Below are 26,442 nucleotides of genomic sequence, written 5' to 3'. Positions count from 1 at the left end.
CTGTTCTGTAAGGACCGCTATAGGTCCACAATAGATAGGGTTGACGTGCACCACTGCTGACCGCTCACCTATACTGCAGCAGTCCTTCAGCGGTATAGGGACTAAGAGTTTTGTCACAGGGTCATTTAAAAAATGACATGCAGAGGAAGAGGCAGGCCCTTCCGCAGGGGTGGTAGGGGTAGGGCAGGAGCAACAGGCTTGAGCCAAAGTGGGAAGTTGCAGAAGGTGCGTTCAATTACTTTAAAGGATGCACCAGACTTGGTTGAGTGGCTCGCTCAGCCTTACTCTTCTGCACCCTCCTCATCCTCTCGATCTGCACCCTCTTCTTCACTCTCTGCTATGTGCACCCCCAAAGACACTACCACCAACAACACGACCACCACCACCACCACCACATACCTTCCGCTTGAGTCACTGGAATTATTTTCCGATCCATATCAAGAGGACATTTCTGATGCGCAGCCACTCTTGGTATTGGATCAGGAAGAGGAGGTAGCAACAAGCGCTACTCAGCAGTCTGACGCCAGTACCCAGATCAGCCCAAGGAGGAGGTTGGTCCCCGGTGTTGCTGCCTACTCTACTTATAGCGGTGGGGAAGGTGACGTTGATGATGACGTGTCTAGTGATGTCACGTGGGTGCCCACAAGAGAGGAAGAGGAGGGGAGTTCAGAGGGAGATATGGACCAGCAGATAGGGAGGAGAAGCAGCAATGACTTACATTGCACAGCAGGGACAAAGCAGACTGCAAATGTATCAGGAGCGAGTCATCGACCATGTACGGTCACATCTGGCGCTCCCAGGACACCGGCACATGGCTCCGCAGTGTGGGCTTTTTTTAACGTGTCCGCTGCTGACAATAGCGTTGCCATCTGCAATCTTTGCAGTCAACGCGTTAGTCGCGGTAAGCCCAATACTCACCTAGGGACGACCGCCTTAAGAAGGCACATGAGCAGCCATCACCGAGCCCAGTGGGAGCAACGGAACACACAAAGCCACACTGCAGGCTCTCACCGTCCAGCCTCGTCTTCTACTTCTCCTTCTCCTCTCTCCTCACAATTGTCCTCCACTCCACCTTCCATCACGCCAAGCTCACATTTTTCTGCAAAAAGGCAGGCTTCCGTGGGCCTAATGTTTGAGCGTAAAAAAATGATGACGCCGGATAACCCTCTTGCCCAACGGTTGGCGGCTGGCTTGTCAGAACTCATAGCCCGCCAACTACTGCCATATAAACTGGTGGACTCGGAGGCCTTTCGCAAATTTGTGGCCATTGGAACACCACAATGGAAGGTCCCAGGAAGGAAGTATTTCTCAGAGAAGGGCATCCCAGAGCTATATGGCCATGTTCAGCGGCAAGTGAATGTATCTCTGGCACACAGTGTCGGTGCCAAGATACATCTGACCACAGACACGTGGTCTAGCAAACACGGGCAGGGAAGGTATATCAGTTTTACTGCCCACTGGGTGAACCTTCTGACGGCCGTCAAGCATGTAACCCGTGGCACCCGTGTAGATTTGGTTTTACCGCCACGGATTGCATGCAGGCCTGACTCTTCTTCTCCTCCTCCTACTCCATCCTCCTCCCTCTCCTCCTCAGCTGCCTCCTCCTTTTCCGCTGCTAGCGTCTCTTCCACTGCACCGCCCAAGCTCCCCAGAACCTATTCCACATGCCAGGTGAGACGTTGCCATGCCGTGCTGCGTCTGTTGTGCCTGGAAGCAAAGAGCCACACTGGCCCGGCACTCCTTTCAGCTTTGCGTTCACAGGCAGATGAGTGGCTAACACCGCTCAATTTGACAGTTGGTAAAGTGGTGTGTGACAACGGTGCCAATCTGCTTAGCGCATTGAAACAGGGCAAAATCACGCACGTGCCGTGCATGGCACACGTCTTAAACTTGGTCGTGCAGCGATTCCTTGTCAAATACCCTGGGGTCCAGGACATCTTGCGGCAGGCAAGGAAAATCTCGGCCCATTTCAGAAGATCTTACACGGCCATGGCTCGCCTTGCTGACATTCAGCGGCGACACCATCTGCCGGTCAGACGTCTTATTTGCGATTGCCCGACGCGATGGAACTCAACCTTCTATATGCTTGATAGGCTGCTCCAGCAGAAACGTGCAGTTAACGTCTACCTGTATGAACTCTGCGAAAGAAACGGTTCTGGGGAGCTGGGTTTTTTTTCACCGCGCCAGTGGCTGCTCATGCGCGACACATGCAGACTTCTGCGGCCATTTGAGGAGATCACCAAACTGGTCAGTCGCAGCCATGGCGCCATCAGTGACATGGTACCTTATGCCTTCTTTCTGGAGCGTGCATTGCGTCGTGTCATTGATCAGGCTGTGGAGGAGCAGGAGCGGGAAGATGAGGAAGTCGCAATGCTGGATGAATTCCCAGGGGGGGCTACTCTATCTGAGACAAGTCAACAACAGGAGTCTGATGAGGAGTCAGAGGAGGATGGTGCCGGGGCGGATGAGCAGGAGCAAGAAGAGCATGCTTTAAACCTTTCTGGGATCCCTGTTGTGCGAGGATGGGGAGAGGAGAATGAAGAGGACGACATTATCCTGGATGATGAGCAGGAGCCAGGCCACCACACCGCTTCCACTTTAGTGCAAATGGGGGCCTTCATGCTCCAGTGTTTTAATAGGGACCCCCGTATAAAAAGCATGAGGGTCAAGGACCAGTACTGGGTGGCAACGTACTTAGACCCCCGGTACAAACACAAAATGGCGGAAATGTTACCGCCGTCGCAGAGGGCTGTCAGAATGCAGCACTTCCAGGCCTTGCTTCGAGAAATGCTGCATTCTGCTTTTGCGTGCGCTGGCAGAGGAGCAATTCCCACTCCCAGAGAAGGATTTGCGGGTACCAATCCAACAGCGCCTGCAAGAAGAGGCCGGTTTGAAGATGTGTTGGTGACTTCGGATATGAGGTCATTCTTTCAGCCGACCCATCGACAGGTGTCATCCGGATCCAGCATCAGGGAACGCCTAGACCGTCAGGTGTCCGACTACATTGGGTTAACGGCCGATGTGGACGCTCTGAGGAGTGATGAACCCCTAGACTACTGGGTGGGCAGGCTTGACCTCTGGCCAGAGCTTGCCCAATTTGCAATCGAACTGTTGGCTTGCCCCTCATCCAGTGTCCTGTCCGAAAGGACGTTCAGCGCAGCAGGGGGGATTGTGACCGATAAGCGTACTCGCCTAGCTCACCACAGTGTTAACTACCTCACATTTCTAAAAATGAATGAGGCATGGATCTCGGAGGAATTCAACACATGTGATCAGTAGACCATGTATATGTCTATAAACAATTTTTGGAATCAAGCACACAGACCTTCTTAATTCATTTGGCTCACTTCCCTGACCCAAAAAAGCACACCGTACTATATGCCCCTACCCTCCTCTTTGAAGAGGTTGAGCGGTGTCATATTTCTACTGGGGCTGCTTATTATGAGGGGTTCCCACCATCCCTGTGCTGTGCTGACTTCCTCCTGGGTGTTCTTATTATGAGGGGCTCCCACCATCCCTGTGCTGTGCTGACTTCCTCCTGGGGGTTCTTATTATGAGGGGATCACACCATCCCTGTGCTGTGCTGACTTCCTCCTGGGGCTGCTTACGGTGCTGCTGTCAGCGCTGTATGTCACGGAGCTGCTGTCAGCGCTGTATGTCACGGAGCTGCTGTCAGCGCTGTATGTCACGGAGCTGCTGTCAGCGCTGTATGTCACGGAGCTGCTGTCAGCGCTGTATGTCACGGAGCTGCTGTCAGCGCTGTATGTCACGGAGCTGCTGTCAGCGCTGTATGTCACGGAGCTGCTGTCAGCGCTGTATGTCACGGAGCTGCTGTCAGCGCTGTATGTCACGGAGCTGCTGTCAGCGCTGTATGTCACGGAGCTGCTGTCAGCGCTGTATGTCACGGTGCTGCTGTCAGCGCTGTATGTCACGGAGCTGCTGTCAGCGCTGTATGTCACGGAGCTGCTGTCAGTGCTGTATGTCACGGAGCTGCTGTCAGCGCTGTATGTCACGGAGCTGCTGTCAGCGCTGTATGTCACGGAGCTGCTGTCAGCGCTGTATGTCACGGTGCTGCTGTCAGCGCTGTATGTCACGGAGCTGCTGTCAGCGCTGTATGTCACGGAGCTGCTGTCAGCGCTGTATGTCACGGAGCTGCTGTCAGCGCTGTATGTCACGGAGCTGCTGTCAGCGCTGTATGTCACGGAGCTGCTGTCAGCGCTGTATGTCACGGTGCTGATGTCAGTGCTCTGTATTACGGTGCTGCTGTCAGTGCTCTGTATCTCCTGCACCCTCTTGTTTGCCTACCCTGGTCCCTGACCTTCCCTCTCCTCCATTGCCTTCATTAGCTCCATAGTCCTGAATTGTCAGAACAATTTCCCAAATAAAAAAAAAATGCTTGTAGTTATCGATCCCAAATTCACCTCATACATGTATTATGCTATTGTCCAGGTGGTGGGACTACGTGCTACCCCCTAATAATTACCCCGTGGCCGCAAATTCGACCTAAAGGTTTGCGAAATTCGCCTCCCATTGAAGTCAATGGAGCCCGCGGCGAACGGTCGTTTTCGCGAACGTTTGTGTCCGTTCGCGTTTCGCGTTCGCGAAACGTCCCGTCGGAAGTTCGTCCATCACTAATTATGATAATATATTTTTGGATCCGTGGAACTATGTGCATAAGGAAAGATTGGGATACATGGGAAAACCTATATATCTCAGTGATATAATTCATTAAGTTTCTGGCTTGTTCTTTTCTATTGTTTAAATTGTGGACTGTAGCTGATTGTTCCACTCTGATGGTGTTTCTCCTGAAAACTATACAACACACAAGCGTAATTTACTGAAAGTAAAGGGGATTGGATGAACTTTCTACTCCTACCCCACCCCCACTCCTTTTTTTTTTCTCCTAACCAAATGCGGAGTAAATCAGCAAGAGGTGGCGGAGTGGTTGCTAAATCACCTTGGCCTAGTTTAAGCCCTAGCTCTGGCCCCATGAATAAATATTTAACGCAAGGAGACAGGGAAGAAGAAAGACAACAGAGCATAAAAGGACGACAAATGAATACCAAGGAAAAAAAGGAGAAAAAGGAGAAAAAGGGCCAGAATAAAATAATAGTGGAAACTAGTTTACTCTCAGAATCCAGAGTAGACCAAGACTTGGAAGTAGATTGATGTACTAGAAGGGAGGAAGACTAACAGTCAGCCCAATTGCCATGGAAAAAATGTTTGCGCCCCCTGGAAAACTCTTTAAAAACAGAAATGGCAACGATTCACTAAGACCTGGGACATATGCTCTCAATAGTAGAAGAGGTAGAAAAGAAAAGTGGACTCCCACTTAAGAATGATAAAAGAGCTGAGGGAAGAAATAAATACATTAAATCTACTCAGGTAGAAAATGTATCAGAAATAATAAAGAATATTTTTAATCCCATTTTGGGAAAAGAAGAAACCAACATAATAAAAATTGAAAGAGAACACAGAATAAGAAGACAACAAGGGCTCCCGATGGAAAATCCAAGAGATATAATTGTCAGATTTGAAAATTGGGAGGAAAAAAAAAAAACTGGAGAAATTTGAGGAGAAAACCACCAATTGAATATGAATAAAAAACTATACAAATTTTCCAGGATTTATCATAAGAATCCCTGAGAAGAAGAAGGATGTTGAAACCTTTGCTTAAAAAATGGATGAAGCGCCAGACTAAGGTTTATAGAAAAAATTCCTGACTTTTGTAAAAAACTAGAAATTTCAATGCAGAAATCCCCTAAGACTTAACCTTTATAGACAAGAAACAACGACACAAGATGAATTACAATGGCAACTGAGCTCAAGAAAATAGAGTAACAGGCTAAATATGCCTTAATATAAAAACTAAATATCCTGTGTGTCGCTCCGTGTATGGGGACCGCTTTGGACCGGGGGGAGGAAGCTCCCGGGGATTAGAAAGGAATGGAGGATATGAATAGTGTAAAAATTTTGACCTGTAATGTCTGAGGATTAAAATTACCAGGGAAGAGACGTATAATGTTACAAGAATTAGAAAGGATTATGGCTGGAATTATATTTCTCCAGGAGACATATATCACCCAAGATTCAAATATCAAATTATACTCAAGAAATATCCCAACATGGTTCTATGGAGATTCACCAATTAGAAGGGCAAAAGGAGTTGCTCTTGGATTTGGGAAAATATTTGTTTTGTAATAGAAAAGAGAAAAGTCGACCCAGAAGGACATTTCCTCTTTCTTATAGGGTCTATACAAGGTACAAAGTATACACTTGCTAATGTATATTGTCCCAACATAAACCCCAAAAAATATCTGGTGGGAATATTGAAAGACCTAATGGAATTTAAACAAGGTAAATTAATACTGGTGGGAGATTTCAATTTTTCCACGGACCACAGGCTAGACAGCACCTCAGATGCAACAGATAGAGAAAAAAAGCAACTAAGAAAGATTAAAAAAAAAAACTATATGAACATCAACTAGTAGATCCATAGCAAATTCAACACCCGAGCACAAAAGATTATACATTTTATTCATCTGTTCATGGAACATACTCTAGGCTAGATTATATTATGGTGGAACATAGAAGTTTGGAGGAAATAACAGAAACAACAATAAGAATAATAACAGTCTCAGACCACTCCCCAGTGATGTTGAAGATGAAACTATATGGGGAAACCTTTGGGAAAGGTACATGGAGAATAAACAAAGACTTAATAGAGGACAGTGAAACTGAAAAAAACATAATAGAACAGATCGAAAAATACTTCCGGGAAAATGAAACCCCAGAACTGTCAAAAGCAACCATCTGGGAGGCACATATCCTGTTTCCCCGAAAATAAGACCTAGCGTGTTTGTCGGTGATGGCTTCAATATAAGCCCTACCCCCAAATAAGCCCTAGTTAAAGTCCTTGTAGGTCTTATTTTCAGGGTAGGGCTTATTTTTGGGGAAACAGGGTAGGGCTTATTTGGGGGTATGGCTTATATTGAAGCCATCACTGACAATCACGCTAGGTCTTATTTTGGGGGAAACAGGGTAAGATTGTCATCGGGTATAAATTGATATCTATTGGGGCAGGAAACAGGAAGGAAAGAGGAGAAAATATGATGAGAACTATAAAAGAAATACATGAATTGGAACAAAGGCATAAAAAGCAAGCTGAAAAGGAAACATACCAGACCCTAATCCTAAAAAGAGAACAATTAAAGGATCTGATGGAACAAGAATAGAAGAGGGAGTTTAACAGGGTATCACAGTAGAGATTTAAGTGGGGCAACAAGCCAGGAAAATACCATATGCAAATATGGTAAGAAAAAAGAAGTCCTTAAATTATATTGAGAAGGAAAAAAATGAGAAAGGAGAATTAATAAACAAGACATCAGATATTGCAATGGCCTTTCAACAATATTGCAACACCTATGCAACACATATGCAATAAAAAAAAAACAGTCACAACAAGTAGAAATAAGAAAAAAGAAGATACAAACTTACCTAAAAAGGCTAAATTACCAAAAATGTAACCCGAGCAATTAAACGAGTTGGAAAAAAGGATAACACAAGAGAAGATTAAACTGGCTATGAAGGAAATCCCATCAGGAAAAGCCCTGGGCCAGACTGTTTTAAGATCAAATATTACAAAAAATGTAAAGAACAACTAACCCTAAAGTTATATGAATATCTGAACAACATAAGAGAAGAAGAAGAAGTAACACGAGAATCAGTATTAGCACACATTACAATTTTACCTAAAGCTGGAAAAGACAAAACCAATTGCTCGAGCTATAGGCCTATTGCTTTATTAAATGCTTATACGAAAATCTATGCAAACATTTTAGCCACGAGATTAAAAAAACGAATACCACTTTGGATAAACCCTGATCAGGCTGGATTTGTTCCGGGCAGAGAAGGAAGTAGATCATCTTAAAATATTTTTGTTGCTACGTAAGGGGAAATCCAGAAAAAGCATTTGACAGGGTAGACTCATGATAGACACTCTACGACATTTAGGAATGGGACCAAAAATTATGAATTGGATTAAAAACTTGTGAAGGTCAACCGGTGTTTGAGATGTTCAATGGAACACGAGAAGGATTTACATTCTCACCACTCCTACAGTAGGTGCCGCAGATATTGTGTTTCCAGCGCGATCCTGTCACGCTGTTTCCCGGTGACAGGCTTCTCTAACCAGCGCGATCCCGTCACGCTGGTTCTTGCTCTGGCTGCAATAGGAAAATGTAATTTTCCTATAGTAGCGAGCGAGAGAGCGGCGATAATGTCACCTCACTAATGAAGCCTGCATGCCTTCGGGGCATACCAAGTCCTTGGGTCTGGTATGGATTTTAAGGGAAATCCCCTATGCCAAAAAAAACGGTGTGGGGGTCCCCCCAAAATCCATACTAGACCCCTATCCGAGCATGCAGCCTGGTCGGTCAGGAAAGGGGGTGGGGACGAGCGAGTGCCCCCCTCCTGAGCCGTACCAGGCCGCGTGCCCTCAACATGGGGGGGTGGGTGCTTTGGGGGAAAGGGGGCTCCCCTGCGGCCCCCCACCCCAAAGCACCTTGTCCCCATGTTGATGAGGACAACCCTGGCCATTGGTTGTCAGGGTCTGCGGGCGGGGGGGCTTATCGGAATCCAGGAGCCCACTTTAGGAAGGGGGCCCCCAGATACCGTCACCTCACCCTATGTGAATGAGTATGGGGGTACCATGTACCCCTACCCATTCACCTGGTGAAAAAAAGTAAATAAAATACAACACACAAGGGTTATAAATAGTTTATTGTACAGCTCCGGTGGTCTTCCGTCTTGGGGGATCTTCTCGCCGTCGCCCGGGGTCTTCTTCCAACTTCGGGGGTCTTGTCCCCCTCTTCGGTTTTTCTTGCCGGGCCTCCGCTTTCTTCCTTTAGCTCTTTTACTAGCAGAAGCCCGGTCTTCTGTCGCCGCCGCCCCTTCTTCTGACTTCGGGGGTCTTGTCCCCCTCTTCGGTTCTTCTTGCTGGGCCACCGCTTCTTCTTACAGCTCTTTTACTAGCGGTGGCCCAGTCTTCTGCCGCTGCCGCCGCCGCCGCCGCCTTCCGTTCTTCTGCTCTTCTTCTTCCTTATTGAGATGTTGACTCAGCGCTCTCTCTGGCTGCAATGCCAGGGATGCGGTGTGTGGCGACTTATGTAGGGACGAGGGGCGGGGTCACCAGTTGATGTCACAAGATAATAAACACAAACAAATATAAAGCCGAGAATAAAATTTGCACTAATCACTAAGAAAAGGGAACACGGAGGATTGGCAACACGGGATATAAATAGGTATTTTAAAGTGGTTGTTCTAGCACATATGGTAGAGTGGACAAATGAAAATAGTGAAAAAAAGTGGGTGGAGATAGAAAACACAAAAAGTAGAACCACATTATACAAAAATATTTTGAATGCAGTTTCCCCCGGAAAAAAGAGTGGGTGTATAACTCACCCTTTATGGCCCTCACGGGAACAATTTTTTTTTTTATACCAGGGAAAAAGATATTTGCTAGACAGTAAACAAGAAATCCACAACTGAAGGATAATATCACAAAGGGAAGGATGAAAACACAACAAGAATTAGAGGAAATTAATGGGTGCAAGATAAGTGAATGGAAATTGTTTCAGTTAAAGCACTTAGTAAACACATTGTCACATCCAATTAGAGATGAAGGGGAATTAAATCTTTTGGAAAAACTCTGTTTCACACAAACGCCATTGAAAAATGGAATATCGAAAATCTACGGAATATTGACAGACATAGAAGAACAAAGAAGACCTACCTATGTAGAACAATGGGAAAAAGAACTGGATTTTAAATTAGAAGATCATCAAGTGGAGAAGATGATAGGAGCGGAATACAATAATGCCTGGGATATGAATACAATTGAAATTAACTATACATTTTTAGCAAGATGGTACCTGACCCCAGAGAGAACCCATAAATATCAACTGGATGGATTACCACTGTGTTCCAACTGCAAAGGGCAACGATGGCACACATATGGTGGAAGTGCCCAAAAAAAAGGAGTACTGGCAAGAAATAGTGAGCCATATAAAGGAGATAACTGGTGAGTAGGGATGAGCCAAACCCCTCCCCCCGGTTCGGTTCGCATCGGAACCTGCAAACGGACCGAAAATTTGCGTGAACATTAGAACCCTATTAAAGTCTATGGGACTCGAGCGTTCGAAATCAAAAGTGCTAATTTTAAAGGCCAATATGCAAGTTATTGTCCTAAAAAGGGTTTGGGGACCCGACTCCTGCCCCAGGGGACATGTATCAATGCAAAAAATAGTTTCAAAGTTTTTTCAGAAGCACTTATTTTAATGATACTTAAAGTGAAAAAAAAGTGAAATATTCCTTTAAATATCGTGCCTGGGGGGTGTCTATAGTATGCCTGTGAAGTGGCACGTGTTTGCCGTGTTTAGAACAGTCCCTGCACAAAATTACATTTCTAACAGAAAAAAAAATCATTTAACGACTTTCAGACCGAACCATTTTGCTGGCTTAAGACCAGACCAATTTTTACGGTTCGGCACTGCGTCGCTTTAACTGACATTTGCGCGGTCATGCGACGTGGCTCCCAAACAAAATTGACGTCCTTTTTTTCCCACAAATAGAGCATTCTTTTGGTGGTATTTGATCACCCCTGCGGTTTTTATTTTTTGCGCTATAAACAAAAATAGAGCGACAATTTTGAAAAAAACTGATCATTTTTTTACTTTTTGTTATAGTAAATATCCCCCAAAAATATATAAAAAAAAAATTTCCCTCAGTTTAGGCCGATACGTATTCTTCTACATATTTTTGGTAAAAAAAAATTGCAATAAGCGATTATTGATTGGTTTGCGCAAAAGTTATAGCGTTTACAAGATAGGGGATAGTTTTATGGCATTTTAGTAATATTTTTTTTTTACTAGTAATGGTGGCTATCAGTGATTTTTATTGTGACTGTGACATTGTGGCGGACACATCGGACATTTTTAACACATTTTTGGGACCATTGTCATGTATACAGCAATCAAATACAAATGCATTAATTCCTGTGTAAAGGACACTGGCAGTGAAGATGTTAACCAGGGGGTGGCAGTGTAGGGGTTAAGTGTTTCTAGGGGTATGTTACTAACTGTGGGGGGCTGGGCTTTGTGTTATTGAACACTGCTCTCTGCTCCAATCACATGAAGCAGAGATCAGCGTCACTTGTTGCTAGGCAGAATGGGCAGATGCTGTTTACAACGGCATCTCCCCGTTCAGCCGCCCCGTGAGACAAGCATGGGTATCCCCGCGTCGATCAAGTCCACAGGACCCACGGCCGGACTCACAGGGGTCCCGGGCCGGCAGCGCACACGCGATGGCAGGGCGGCATTTAAAAATGGACGTACCTGTACGCCAATATGCCTGTCCGTGCCATTCTGCCGATTTACATCGGCGTGCGCCAGTCAGGAACTGGTTAAAACTGCTTGCGGCTTTAATGTAATGTCTGGTTTCGGCAATATGGATAAAAATCATTGCGAAAAATTGCATGGGTAGCCCCCCTGCCCCTTACCAGCCCCTTTAGGTATTGTACAGATATTTAGGGGAATCCCGTATCCAAATTAAAAAAAGGAAAGGCGTGGGGCCCCCAGGCCCTATATACTCAGAACAGCAGTATACAGGTGGTGCAAACAAGACAGGGACTGTGTAGGTTTGTTGTTAAGTAGAATCAGTTTGTAATTTTGAACTAATAAATTTTTAAAGTGTAGCTCCAGTCAAAAAAAGCTTTTTAAGCTTTTTTTGAAAACATAGGGAAGGGTTATCACCCCTGTAACATTTTTTTTCTGTCTGTGCACCTCTTCAGAAGATTTCACCTCACTTTCTGCCCCAATGACCAATGTTTTTTGAAAATTTGGTGTTTTTAGTAAAACAAGGATTGGGATAAAGCATCAGTGGAGAGGAAACACGTTTGTCCCATATCAACTCTTACAGGAGAGAATTTCCCTTCCTAGGGGTAGATTTCATCTCACTTCCTGTTGTCTCCTTCTGTTTGCAAGTAGGAGATGTTTGTAAGTTGGATGTTTGAAAGTAGGGGCCTGCCCTATATGCTCTGCAGAAATTTGGGCCTAAGGTGTTGGTGTTGCCACAAGTTTATGTTGGTGTTGCCACAAGTTGCCACAAGTTAATACTGTAAGCCCTCCAAGTGAGTCTGCTGTGAACTATTATATCAAGAATTGTAATTACACGCCATTGTTGAACAGTGGCAGAAAAATTGGGCCTTTGGTGGTTGTGGTGGTGCTGGTGCCACAACACTGTAAGTCCTCACAGTTACTCTCGGTGGGCACTGGAACTGGCCCTGCTGTGAAATATTATATCAAAAATTGTAATTACATGCACCTGTTAAACAAGGGCTGAAAAATTGGGCCTTAGGCATTGGTTCTGGTGCCACAACACTGAAATCACTCACAAATATTGTAGTTGAGTGCAACAATGAACCCTCCTGCAAAATATTGCATCAAAAATTGTAATTACACATCCCTGTTAAACAGGGGCTGAAAAATTGGACCTTAGGCACTGGTACTGGTGCCACGGCACTGCAACCTCTCACAGATACTGTAGTTGGAGCGCAAGAATGAGCCCTGCTGCAAAGTATTGCATCAAAAATTTTAATTACACGCCCCTGTTAAACAGGGGCTGAAAATTTGGGCCTTAGCCACTGGTGGCGGCGCCCAGATTCAAAAATGTCCTTCCAAACTATCAGCAGGATCATTGAGGACGAAGAGGATAGTCAGTCAGCATAACAGGATAGTCACTCAGCATCAGCATAGGCAGTCTTGAAGGGCTGTGACATTTAAAAAAAAAAATATTCAGCTAAATCAGCTTCAGGTGCTTGGTAGCTGGTGGTGATCCAAGACTGATTCATCTTTATGAAGGTCAGTCGATCCTGCAAAATATTGCATTAAAAATTGTAATTACATGCACCTGTTAAACAGGGGCTAAAAAAATTGGCCTTAGGCACTGGTGCCACAACACTGCAACACCTCACAGAAACTCTAGTTGATTGCAGCAACGAACCTTCCTGCAAAATATTGCATCAAAAATTGTAATTACACGCCGCTGTTAAACAGCGTCTGAAAATTGGGCCTTAGGCACTGGTGCTGGTGCCACGACATTGCAACCTCTCACAGATACTCTGGTTGGAGTGCAGGAATGAGCCCTGCTGCAAAGTATTGCATCAAACATTTTAATTACATGCCCCTGTTAAACAGGGGCTGGAAAATTGGGCCTTAGCCACTGGTGGCGGTGCCCAGAATCAAAAATGTTCTTCCAAGCTATCAGCAGGATCACAACACTGCAACACCTCACAGAAACTCTAGTTGGAGAGCAGGAATGAGCCCTGCTGCAAAGTATTGCATCAAAAATTTTAATTACACGCCCCTGTTAAACAGGGGCTGAAAAATTGGGCTTTAGGCACTGGTTCTGGTGCCACAACGCTGCAACCACTCACAAATATTGTAGTTGATTGCAGCAACGAACCCTCCTGCAAAATATTGCATCAAAAATTGTAATTACATGCCCCTGTTAAACAGGGGCTAAAAATTGGGCCTTAGGCACTGGTGCTGATGCCACAACACTGCAATCACTCGCAAATATTGTAGTTGAGTGCAGCAACGAACCCTCCTGTAAAATATTGCAACAAAAATTGTAATTACTCGTCCCTGTTAAATAGGGGCTTAGAAATTGGGCCTTAGGCACTGGTGCTGGTGCGACGACACTGTAGCCACTCACAAATATTGTAGTTGAGCACAGCAATGAACCCTCCTGCAAAATATTGCATCACAAATTTTAATTACACACCCCTGTTAAACAGGGGCTTAAAAAATCAGGCCTTAGGCATTGATGCTGGTGCCACAACACTGCAACCCCTCTAGTTTGAGTGCAGGAATGAGCCCTGTTGCAAAGTATTGCATCAAAAATTGTTATTACATGCCCCTGTTAAACAGGGGCTGAAAAATTGTGCCTTAGCCACTGGTGGCGGCGCCCAGAATCAAAAATGTTCTTTCAAGCTATCAGCAGGATCATTGAGGAGGAAGAGGATAGTCAGTCAGCATAATAGGATAGTCACTCAGAATCAGCATAGGCAGTCTTGAAGGGATGTGACATTTCCGAAAAAATATTCGGTTACATCAGCTTCAAGTGCTTGGTAGCTGGTGGTGATCCAAGACTGATTCATCTTTATGAAGGTCAGTCGATCAACCAAATCAGTGGACAGGCACACCCTGTGATCGGTTACAAAGCCTCCAGCAGCACTGAATGTGCATTCCGAAAGAACGCTAGATGCAGGAAAGGCCAGTAGCTCAACTGCATACTGTGCAAGCTCTGGCCAGTGATCCATCCTCAAGACCCAGTAACCCAGAGGATTTTCAGTGGGAAAGGTGTCCAAGTCGATCTGGAAACGATCATACCTTGGGGCTACAGACTAAAAAAATTCTGAATGCATCGATAAGAAGGCCACCTTCTCCACCGCTCCTTCTGTGACTGACTGAAGCCTCAGCAACACGTTGTCCAGGACCAGGAATGTGTAACCTCCCAGTCTCTGGGAACACATTGCACAGACCTTTCTGCAAGGCCTCCCAAAGATGTCTTATCCTCTGCTCACTGGTGATGGCAAGATAAGGTCCGCAACCTTACCCTTGTACTGTGGATCAAGGAGAGTTGCCAGCCAGTAATGATCCCTCTTCTTGATCCATTGAATACGAGGATCTTTCCGCAGGCTTTTCAGGATCGGGGAGGCCATGCAGTGTAGGTTAGCTGAGGCATTTGGTCCGGAGTCCTCTGGGTCACTAAGGACGATATGATCCGCAGCCACCTACTCCCAGCCGCGTACAAGTCCACGGGTTTCTTGGGAATGTAAATCATCCCTAAAAGACTGCTGCTGCTGATGCTGAGTGCCAGGCTCCACCTCCATGCTGACACAATCATCCTCCTCCTCCTCCTGTGTGATCGTGGGCCAGCAGGAACACTGTCTGGATAAAGGGAGCCTTGAGAGGCAAGGAAATCCTCCTCTTCCTGCCTCTGTTCTGCCTCTAGTGCCCTGTCCATTATTCCACGCAGTGTGTGCTCCAACAGGTGGACAAGAGGTAGTGTCACTAATGCATGCACTGTCACTGCTCACCATCCTTGTGGCCTTCTCAAATGGTGACAGGACAGTGCATGCATCCCTGATCGTGGCCCACTGGGGAATAAAAATGAGCTCCCCTGACCCTGTCCTGGTTCCGTAGTCGCACAGGTACTCATTGATGGCCCTCTGCTTCATGTGCAGCTGCTGCAGCATGGCCAACGTTGAGTTCCACCTGATTAGGCAGTTCTTGGGCAGGTTCAATTCCTTTTGGAGCTCAGCCAGCCGAGTACTGGCATTATATGACAGGCAGAAATGCACACAGACTTTCCTGGCCTGCGTCAGGACATCCTGTAAGCCCGGGTACCTGCCAAAGAACTGCTGCACCACCAAGTTAAGGACGTGAGCTACACAGGGCACATGGGTCAGTTGTCCCTGTCGGAGGGCAGAGAGGAGGTTAGTGCCATTGTCGCAAACCACCATTCCTGGCTTTAGCTGGCATGGTGTCAACCACCTCTCAGCCTGCCCCTGCATAGCTGACAGAATATCTTCCCCAGTGTGGCTCCTGTCCCCCAAGCACACCAGCTCAAGCACGGTATGGCATCTTTTTACTTGCGTACTTGTGTAGCCCCTTAAATGCCTACAGAGCACCGCTGGTTCCAAGGACAAAGCACAGGACAAGGCCATGGAGGAAGAAGAAGAGGGTGGTGGTGGAGAGAGGTGTGTCACAACCAGTAGTAGCATTTTGGAGGTGTGGTGGCAGAACAACCTCCAACACTACTCCACCTTGTCCTGCATCCTTACCAGCTGCCAGAAGAGTCACCCAATGCACAGTGAAAGATAGGTAACGTCCCTGTCCATGCCTGCTGGACTATGATATGCACCTTTCCGCTGCACCTTATATGCACCCTTCCGCTGACCGCCCTGTCCAGCGAGGCATGGACATTGCCTTCCATTGCCGGTAGAGAGCCAGAATCGCCTTTCGTGAGAAAAAGTGGCATTTGAGAACCTGCCACTAAGGAACCGCACATTGCACAAACTCACGGAAGGGGGCCGAGTCTGCCAACTGAAAAGGCAGCAGTTGAAGGGCTAGCAATTTAGCCAAGCTAGCATACTACCGCTGGGCGTGTGGATGGCTGGGAGTGAACTTCTTTCGACGGTCCAGCAGCTGGGGCAGGGAAATTTGCCTGGTACAATCGGACGTCGGTGTACCGCTAGCAGATTGCCCACAAGTACTTGGCTGTGACACACCTAATTCTACACCTTCATTCCTCTCAGTGCAGGTTTCAGAGAGGACTGAAGGTATAGTGGGGTTGGAGATCCCAGCTGATGAGGAGCAAGGAGAGGTCCGCTTTGTTCTTTGGTGTGGGTCTTTAAGGTACGCTTGCCAACGAACTGCATGGCAGGTCAACATATGTCTGGTCAAGCATTTGCTGTCCAAGCGGCTGATGTTTTGGCCACGCGAGATACGCTTGAGACATATTTTGCAAATAGCAGCGGTGTGATCTGATGCACTCATCTCAAAAAAGGCCCACTCCAAAGAACTATTGGAATAACACGCAGAGGCAGCGCCCTGCACAAGCGGAGCTCTGCGGTGTGATTCAGTCGATGTGCTGCCCTTAAGCTGGCCCCTGGAGGGCATCCTGCCTCATCAGAGATGTGTCTCCTCCTCCTCTCTCCTATCAGGCACCCATGTGGAGTCAGTGACCTCATCATCCCCTCCCTCCTCATCACTGGAGCAAACCTGGCAGTATGCTGCAGCTGGTGGAACATGACTGCCAGATTGCTGTCCTTCTTGGGCATCCCCTCTCTCTGGGCTCACACTACTGCCTTCCTCTAGCTGGGTATCATCATCAGAGCCTTCAAAACGCTGGGCATCCTCCTGGAGCATGTACCCAATACTGTGCTCAAACAGTTCAGGGAACGCCTCAGGAGGACATGGTTGGTCTAGGGAAGGAGTGACTGATGCCATTAAGACGAGGGAAGAGGCCACATTGGCAGCTGCTTTGCCAGTACCCTGAGCCTAGGTGAGAGAGGATGAGGAGGATGAGGAGGGCTTGGTCATCTATTCTACCAAGTCTTTGGCATATTGCAGCTCAACACGTCCAGCTGCCGAAAATAAGGACAAGCGTGTCCCATGGCCATGTGCTGATGACGATGCACCGCGTCCACGACCAGCACTGTTGCCTCTAGACACAGAGCCTGCTTGCCCTCTTTTATTGGCTCGTGACTGTCTGCCTCTCCTTGTTGGCCTTCCAGACATACTAATGGCCTGCAGGGAGATGAGAACACCAGCAATTGGTGTAGCTTTAGAGTACACTGAGCAGATGACACAGCACACCGACTGTAATTGCTGCAGCTGCCTGCCTGTGGTATAGGATCTGAAGAACACCAGCAATTGCGGTAGCTTTAGGTGCAAACTGTGCAGATGACACAATGCACCAACTGTAATTACTGAAGCTGCCTGCGGTATAGGATCAGCAGAACACCAGCAATTGGGGTAGCGTTAGGTGCACACTGTGCAGATGACACAGTACACAGACTGTAATTACTGCAGCTGCCTGCCTGTGGTATAGGATCTGAAGAACACCAGCATCCGGGTATCTTTAGGTGCATACTGTGCAGATGACACAATACACTGACTGTAATTACTGGAGCTGCCTGCGGTATAGGATCAGCAGAACACCAGCAATTGGGGTAGCTTTAGGTGCACACTGTACAGACGACACAGTACACAGACTATAATTATTGCAGCTGCCTGCCTGTGGTATAGGAGGATTGAAGAGAGCCTATTAGTTTGTGGGGAGACCTATTTCCCTATGCTTGCTTGGACCACCTATAATATAGTGGTCACGTACAACTGGTAAGTAGGTTATACTTACTTTCACTGAGTGTGGAGCAGGACTCTATCATAGAATTTTACAGGCTGCCTGTGCCCTCCACGAGGATCTCATGCATCGAGATACCGTAGATAATTGTCTAATGTGCAAGAGGCTTTAGATATTTTTACTAGTTTTAAGGAGGAGATTAATGTAACATAAAGTAAAGTTAATTAAAAGGTCTTTTTTTTTTGTTTGGATAGAGTGTGGGAGCATTAGAACTCCAGTTGGGTGTTTATTGCTACGAGGGAGATTTACACTCTCTATTAGTCCTGGGACCCAATCTTAGGGAAAATATAGTTGCCCTCACACCAGAAATAGACAGCAAATCTTCCAATCAGGACATCTATTTCAGAGACAACTATCTAAGAGGAGATATACCTCACTTTGGAGAGATTTGCTATAACTTTCCTGTTTAAAAAATGATGGCAAAAAATCTGACAGGGGTATTAACCATTTCTCACTATATTCAAAATGAAAACAAATGGCCTTAATCTTACCCAATTCCTTAGCAAAACACAACTTAGGTTTGCTATACATGATAAAAATTAATTTCCTCCCACCACGTGTTGCAGGAAAGCTATTCACATGATTCCTCCATCAATACAGACCGTGTTGACAGGGGAATTAGCAATTGTCTTCTCCTGGTTGGGGGGAGCCATCCCCACCAGGAGTAGACAATGAAGATCTTTACTTAAAAGGAGCAGAGATTTCCTGTGACCTCAGTGGTCCCTAGGGATGCAAATGCAAATGTGTCTTCCTTAGCAAAAAAAAGTGACAACGGGAAGCTGCCATATATGGAAGAGGTAGAAATACTGCTTCTTTATGTGATGCATGGCTCCCACTAAACAGGGGGCCAGACAGGCTAAAGTCTGGGCATTTGTCTAAACACCTGAACAGCCAGAGTCTAGTCTAAAGCTAGGTTTGGACCAAACCATTGACTCATCCCTAGTGGTAAGAGCTCTGATTCATGTAATGCTTGGTAATATTTTAGTGTTTTTACATTATTAAGGTGCTGGGCCATTTTATTTTAGTGCTAAAATAATATTTTTGTATTGATAGAAGGATGTAGTATGGTGTGGGTAGTGGGGGATATTATAATGCTTTTGAGGATAATGGTTGATGGTAGGAGGAAAATAATGAAAGTGGTCAGCCTTCGCGCCGCTAAGTGGTAATGAGTGACTAAAGTTGAACAAAATCCAAAATCAGAATAAATGAAACACAAATGCTGTGAAAAAGAACCTGAGTGATATAAAGTGCAAATGCTAAGTAAAAAATGCAGCAGGACAAAATAGTGAACACAAACTATCAAATAATGGATATAAAGGGGTGGGTCCTGCGCAAATCGTGCCACTCAAATAAAATACACAAATTCAAACTAATATAAATATGTGCATACATAAAATGCCGTGAAAAATATAGTCCATAAAACAGCACGGATAAAAATATAAAAAATGGAGAAGGGATCAATGATAGAATAATGATAGAATGTCCGCTCCTCAAGGCTCCCAGAACTCTCACCTTCAAACGAAGTGAATAAGCAAATCAAACAAACTCCAGGATTCTCTTATTTCATTCATAAATAATAGCCATCAGGAAATCCAAAGGAGGGATGTAGTGATACAATTCCGCCACTAGAGGGCCAGCCCCAGCTTATAGAATAGGTAATATGGATCTTCACTTCTATTCCACACTGTATGGCTCAAAATAAGCGAGAGGAGGGGGAGAGAGAAAAACAGGAGACTTCCATAGTGTAGTAGTTTAAAAAACGGCAGGTAGATTTATTAAGAAGCAGTAAAGACTCTCACATTTTGATTGCAAAAAACAAACACAATCAGGAAGAGGGTGTAATGGCGACTTCCGCCCGTCTTACTCTACTTCCGGTTCGTCCTCTGGCCACTCCCTACGCGTTACGTCATGTGACTTCTTCATGGGGATTTTAGGTGATAGACCAACACAAAATGGCACATAATTGTGAAGTGAAAGGAAAATGATAAACGGTTTCCAATTTTTTATTTTAGAAATAAATAAAGCTAGTAAGCCCGTCAGGGCCAGGTCTCTTGTGGAGTTTTAGAGTCTTAATGGCTTGTAGCACCTCTTGGACCGAGATCAAGGTTTCCATTGTTTCTCGGTTGGCGTCAGTTAATGTGAGAATCGGTAGGTCTCGGAACAATGTCTCAGTTAACCACTTAACAACCGCCCTATAGCCGAATGACGGCTACAGGGCAGTTTCTTAATTATGGGAGGCTGTCATATGACGTCCTCCCAGAATTCCGCTCTCGCGCGCCCCCTGGGGCGCGCACTCAAGAGCATCCATGACCGCGGGGTCCACAGGACCCGGCGCATCACGGATCACGGTAAACGGCCGCTCATAGCGGCCGTTTGCCACGTGGTCGCTCTGTCAAATGACGGACTACTGCATCTGTTGAAAGGTGGGAGTGTAGGCAGGTGCCTACACTCCCACCATCCCATCAGGGTGGGAGCCCTGAGGAGCCCATAACCGGCGTCATGTTACAGTGGAGGGGGAAGAGATCAGTGTCAGCAGTGATGTGGGCTGCATCTGCAGTGCCCACATCGCTGCTCACCAAAAATTAACCCCTCAATTCCCTGCCAATACTCTGCAATACCCTGCCATTACTCTGCATTACTCTGCATTACTCTGCAATACCCTGCATTACTCTGCAATACTCTGCATTACTCTGCATTACTCTGCAACGCTCTGCAATGCTCTGCAACACCCGCCAATACCCTGCAACGCTCTGCAATGCTCTGCAACACCTGCCAATACCCTGCAACATTCTGCAATGCTCTGCAACACCCGCCAATACCCTGAAAAACTCTGCAACACTCTGCAACACTCTGCAATGCTCTGCAACACCCAACAATACCCTGCAACACTCTGCAATGCTCTGCAACACCCGCCAATACCCTGCAGCACTCTGCAATGCTCTGCAACACCCGCCAATATCCTGCAATGCTCTGCAACACAATACTCTGCAACGCCATACTCTGAGAAACCCAGCCATACTCTGAGATACCCAGCCATACCCAGCCATAGTCAGTGATACCCTGCAATACCCAGCCATAGACACTCCCCCTCCCGCCGCCCTCCGGTGCTTCTACCGACTCGCCAATACGATCAAATCCAGAATCTTTTTTTTTTTTTTTTCAGGCTTCCCAGCCTAGAGGTGAGATGCGGGGTCTTATTGACCCCATATCTCACTGTAAAGAGGACCTGTCATGCCATATTCCTATTACAAGGGATGTTTACATTCCTTGTAATAGGAATAAAAGTGATCAAAACATTTATTTTTGAGGAAAAAAATGTCAAACTAAAATAAATAAAGTAAAATTAACAATATTTTTTTTTTTTTAAAGCGCCCCTGTCCCCATGTGCTCGCATGCAGAAGCGAACGCATACGTAAGTCCCGCCCACATATGAAAACGGTGTTCAAACCACACATGTGAGGTATCGCTGCGAACGTTAGAGCGAGAGCAATAATTCTAGCCCTAGACCTCCTCTGTAACTCAAAACATGTAACCAGTAAAAAAAAAAATTGGGGCGCGCACTCAAGAGCATCCATGACCGCGGGGTCCACAGGACCCGGCGCATCACGGATCACGGTAAACGGCCGCTCATAGCGGCCGTTTGCCACGTGGTCGCTCTGTCAAATGACGGAGTACTGCATCTGTTGAAAGGTGGGAGTGTAGGCAGGTGCCTACACTCCCACCATCCCATCAGGGTGGGAGCCCTGAGGAGCCCATAACCGGCGTCATGTTACAGCGGAGGGGGAAGAGATCAGTGTCAGCAGTGATGTGGGCTGCATCTGCAGTGCCCACATCGCTGCTCACCAAAAATTAACCCCTCAATTCCCTGCCAATACTCTGCAATACCCTGCCATTACTCTGCATTACTCTGCATTACTCTGCAATACCCTGCATTATTCTGCAATACTCTGCATTACTCTGCATTACTCTGCATTACTCTGCAACGCTCTGCAATGCTCTGCAACACCCGCCAATACCCTGCAATGCTCTGCAATGCTCTGCAACACCTGCCAATACCCTGCAACACTCTGCAATGCTCTGCAACACCCGCCAATACCCTGAAAAACTCTGCAACACTCTGCAACACTCTGCAATGCTCTGCAACACCCAACAATACCCTGCAACACTCTGCAATGCTCTGCAACACCCGCCAATACCCTGCAGCACTCTGCAATGCTCTGCAACACCCGCCAATATCCTGCAATGCTCTGCAACACAATACTCTGCAACGCCATACTCTGAGAAACCCAGCCATACTCTGAGATACCCAGCCATACCCAGCCATAGTCAGTGATACCCTGCAATACCCAGCCATAGACACTCCCCCTCCCGCCGCCCTCCGGTGCTTCTACCGACTCGCCAATACGATCAAATCCAGAATCTTTTTTTTTTTTTTTTTTCTTTTTCAGGCTTCCCAGCCTAGAGGTGAGATGCGGGGTCTTATTGACCCCATATCTCACTGTAAAGAGGACCTGTCATGCCATATTCCTATTACAAGGGATGTTTACATTCCTTGTAATAGGAATAAAAGTGATCAAAAAATTTATTTTTGGGGAAAAAAATGTCAAACTAAAATAAATAAAGTAAAATTAACAATATTTTTTTTTTTTAAAGCGCCCCTGTCCCCATGTGCTCGCATGCAGAAGCGAACGCATACGTAAGTCCCGCCCACATATGAAAACGGTGTTCAAACCACACATGTGAGGTATCGCTGCGAACGTTAGAGCGAGAACAATAATTCTAGCCCTAGACCTCCTCTGTAACTCAAAACATGTAACCAGTAAAAAAAAAAATTAAATCGTCGCCTATGGGGATTTTTAAGTAGCGACGTTTGGTGCCATTCCACGAGCCTGTGCAATTTTGAAGAGTGGCATGTTAAGTATCTATTTACTCGGTTTAACTTAATCTTTCACATTATGCAAACATTGGGCTAACTTTACTGTTTTTTTTTTTTTTTTAGCACAAAACTGTTTTTTTTCCAAAAAAAAGCATTCGAAAAATTGCTGCGCAAATACCGTGCGAGATAAAAAGTTGCAATGACCCCCATTGCATTCTCCAGGGTGTTTGCTAAAAAAAAATATATAATGTTTTGGGATTCTATGTAATTTTCTAGCAAATAAATTATGATTTTTACATGTAGGAGAGAAATGTCAGAATTGTCCTGGGTGCTCCAGAACGCCTGATGGCACACCCTGCATGTTGGGCCTCTGTATGTGGCCACACTGTGTAAAAGTATCACACATGTGGTATCGCCGTACTCGGGAGTAATAGCAGAATGTGTTTTGGGGTGTAAGTTGTGGTATGCATATGCTGTGTGAGAAATAAACTGATAATATGACAATTTTGTGAAAAAAAAAAAAAAAGTAAAAAAAAATCTTGATTTTGCAAAGAATTGTGGGAAAAAATAACAACTTCAAAAAACTCATCATGCCTCTTACTAAATACCTTGGGATGTCTTCTTTCCAAAAAGGGGTCATTTGGGGGGTATTTGTAATTTTCTGGCATGTTGGGGTCTCAAGAATTGAAATAGGCCGTCAGTACTTCAGGTGCGATCAATTTTCAGATATTGGCACCATAGCTTGTGGACTCTATAACTTTCACAAAGACCAAATAATATCCACCAATTTGTACTTATTTTTACCAAAGATATGTAGTAGTATAAATTTTGGCCAAAATTTATGAAGAAAAAATTACTAATCTGCTACATTTTATAACAGAAACAAAGAAAAATTCATTTTTTACAGAATTTTCTGTATTTTTTCTTTTATAGCACAAAAAATAAAAAACCCAGCGGTGATTAAATACCACCAGAAGAAAGCTCCATTTGTGTGAAGAAAAAGGACAACAATTTCATATAGGTCCAGTGTTGCATGACTGAGTAATTGTCATTCAAAATGTGAGAGCACCGAAAGCTGAAAATTGGTCTGGTTATTAAGGGTGTTTAAGTGCCCAGTGGTCAAGTGGTTAATTCTTGGGGGAAGGAGGTTGTGGCTTCATATAACTTGGCCAATATTTTTCTAAATTCGGATAGCACTTTAACTGGGTTACTCATGAGGATATCTTTATCTATTTTAAGTCTAATTGGTTTGTAAGCTCGCTCGGGGTGTCTGAGGTGCAATGCTAGTAAGGTGTCAGGCATATTGGCTCTAGTATAAATGTTATGGTTAGATCTACAAATAAATTTGTTGGCAGCCTCTGCTAAGCGTAAGTCTAGCTCTAGTTTAGTCTTGTCCATAACCATTTTATTAACTTCTGTCAGGGTAGATTGGAACTGTAGAAATTGTTGCTGAAAGTCTACTTTCAGCTGCTGAAGTCTCATTGTTTTATCTTTCTTAAGGTGTGTGGCGGTGGAAATACATTTACCTCTAATTACTGGTTTATGAGCCTCCCAGAGGAGGATTGGGGAGATTTCCGGTATGTTGTCATGTTGAAGCGAGTCTTTTAATGCGAGGTCGATATCAAAACAAAATGATTGGTTTGTCAGATGGTTATCATTCATACACCAAGTTCTGTCTTTATATTGGGGTATTAGCGATGAAACAGTAGTGATCACCGCACAGTGGTCAGACCAGGAGATGGGATAGATGCAAGATTTAAGCAATATCAGGGAGAATGCGAGGGGGATAAAGATGTGGTTGATTCTGGAAAATGATTTGTGGGGGTTAGAGTAGAAAGTGCAGTTTTTCTTCAAGGGGTTACATTCTCTTCAAGTGTCTAGTAAGGAGGCCTGCTGAAGCTGAGTGCGGAGTTGAGCCGAGGTTGAGAAATGTTCCGGGGAGTAAGGAGATTTATCTAGATGTGGGTGGATCACTAAATTAGAATCGCCATACAGGATCAAGGTGCCTTTAGAATGCATTCCTACTAGTTGAAAGAGGTGGGAGAAGAATGGAATAGAGTTCGAATTAGGGGCATAATAGAAGACAAGGGTGACTTCTATTTCCTGAAGAAGGCCTACCAAAACTATATAGCGGCCTTCTGGGTCCTTAATTTCAGAAGTAGGAATGAATGGCAGAGAATGATGGAAAGCCAAGAGAACACCCCTTTGCTTCATGGCTGCAGAAGCTGTAAAAACTTGAGGATATTTGGAGCTGAAGAATTTGGGGGTACTATCAGAAGAGAAGTGCGTCTCTTGTAGTGCAACTATGCTGGCTTTGAGAGACACAAATGAGCGGAACCCCTTATCTCGTTTATTTGGGGAGTTGAGCCCCTTAACGTTTTGTGATAAGATGTTTAAGGGGGCCCTGTGTTGGAGTTTGGGGGATCATTATAGCGAGACCCGGGGCCCACACGAGCCAGCAGACCAGAAGTCAGGGTAAGAGTGACAGCAAAACAAAGATAAAGGGAAGAAGAAAGGGAAAAAGAAAAGAAGAATTTGCGTAAGGCGAAGTAGTAAGCAATTGTTGCAAAACAGGTTAGGTTGAATGGAACGACCTTTAGTTGCGCTGACTCTGTAGCCGGATGACCAGCCAGAGATGTAACCAGCAATGTATAAGGGGAGCAGTGACAGTTCCCCACCGCACACCGGGGAAATAGAACATCTGTGTTGGGATCAAGGATTCAAGTAATGTAAGTACATTAGCTTAACGACATTACCAGTGTGTATAAAATCTTTTTGACTCTATGGTCAGAGGGGAAGGGGGCAGGAGGAGGAGGGTTCCAGATTATTAGGGGAAAAAAAGGAAGGGGGGAGGTGGGGTAAGGTGGGAGCAACGGAAAGAGGGAAGGGAGAGGGAAATAGGGAGTGAGATGGAGGGGGGGAGTAGGGAGAGGATAGGAGTAAGGGGAAGGAGGATGAAGGGGGGAAGAAGGAACGAGAGGAAAGGGGAGTGGGGGGAAAGAAAGAGAGAAGAAAGGAAAAGGGGGGAAAAAGGAGAGGGAAAGGGAGTGGGAGAGGAGGTGGGAGGGGGGAGGAGGGAAGCTTAATAAGAAGCTTATTATTACACAAGAACTAACATTTTCAATTAGAAGTCAACGATGAGAATGTGAATAAAATACAACAAAAGAAAAAAAATAATTGGCCATGTCGCTCAACATTGGATCATAAGGTCCAGCAAACACTTAGTAGTAATATGCAAGCTATAACCATCCCACTATTGGGGATAAACTAGTATCTGGCTCGTGGGCTGCTCACAAACTATAGTCATTGTGTAAGGCTTCCGAGGGCAGTCAAATGTTGTTACACCTTAGAAGTGGCATATAACCTCGAACTTGGCAGCTACCAGGCTAAAGAGGGGGAAATAAAAGTATCTAGTGAACAGAGATCAAATGAATAGGAGTTTTTCCTCAGGTTGGGATAAACTAGCCGAGCTAGAATGTCTGGTTTCCTGGGGACAACCAAAAAAGGAGATGGAGGCAAGTCATGGACAGTTCAGCGGGGTATAAATACCTTAGGACTAATATAGCCCGCTTCAG

This window comes from Lithobates pipiens, unplaced genomic scaffold (genome assembly GCF_037356315.1).
Source record: "Lithobates pipiens isolate NorthernLeopardFrog02 unplaced genomic scaffold, aLitPip1_a1.2 Scaffold_16, whole genome shotgun sequence".
NCBI lineage: Eukaryota > Metazoa > Chordata > Amphibia > Anura > Ranidae > Lithobates > Lithobates pipiens.
This window is presented reverse-complemented; position numbering follows the sequence as displayed.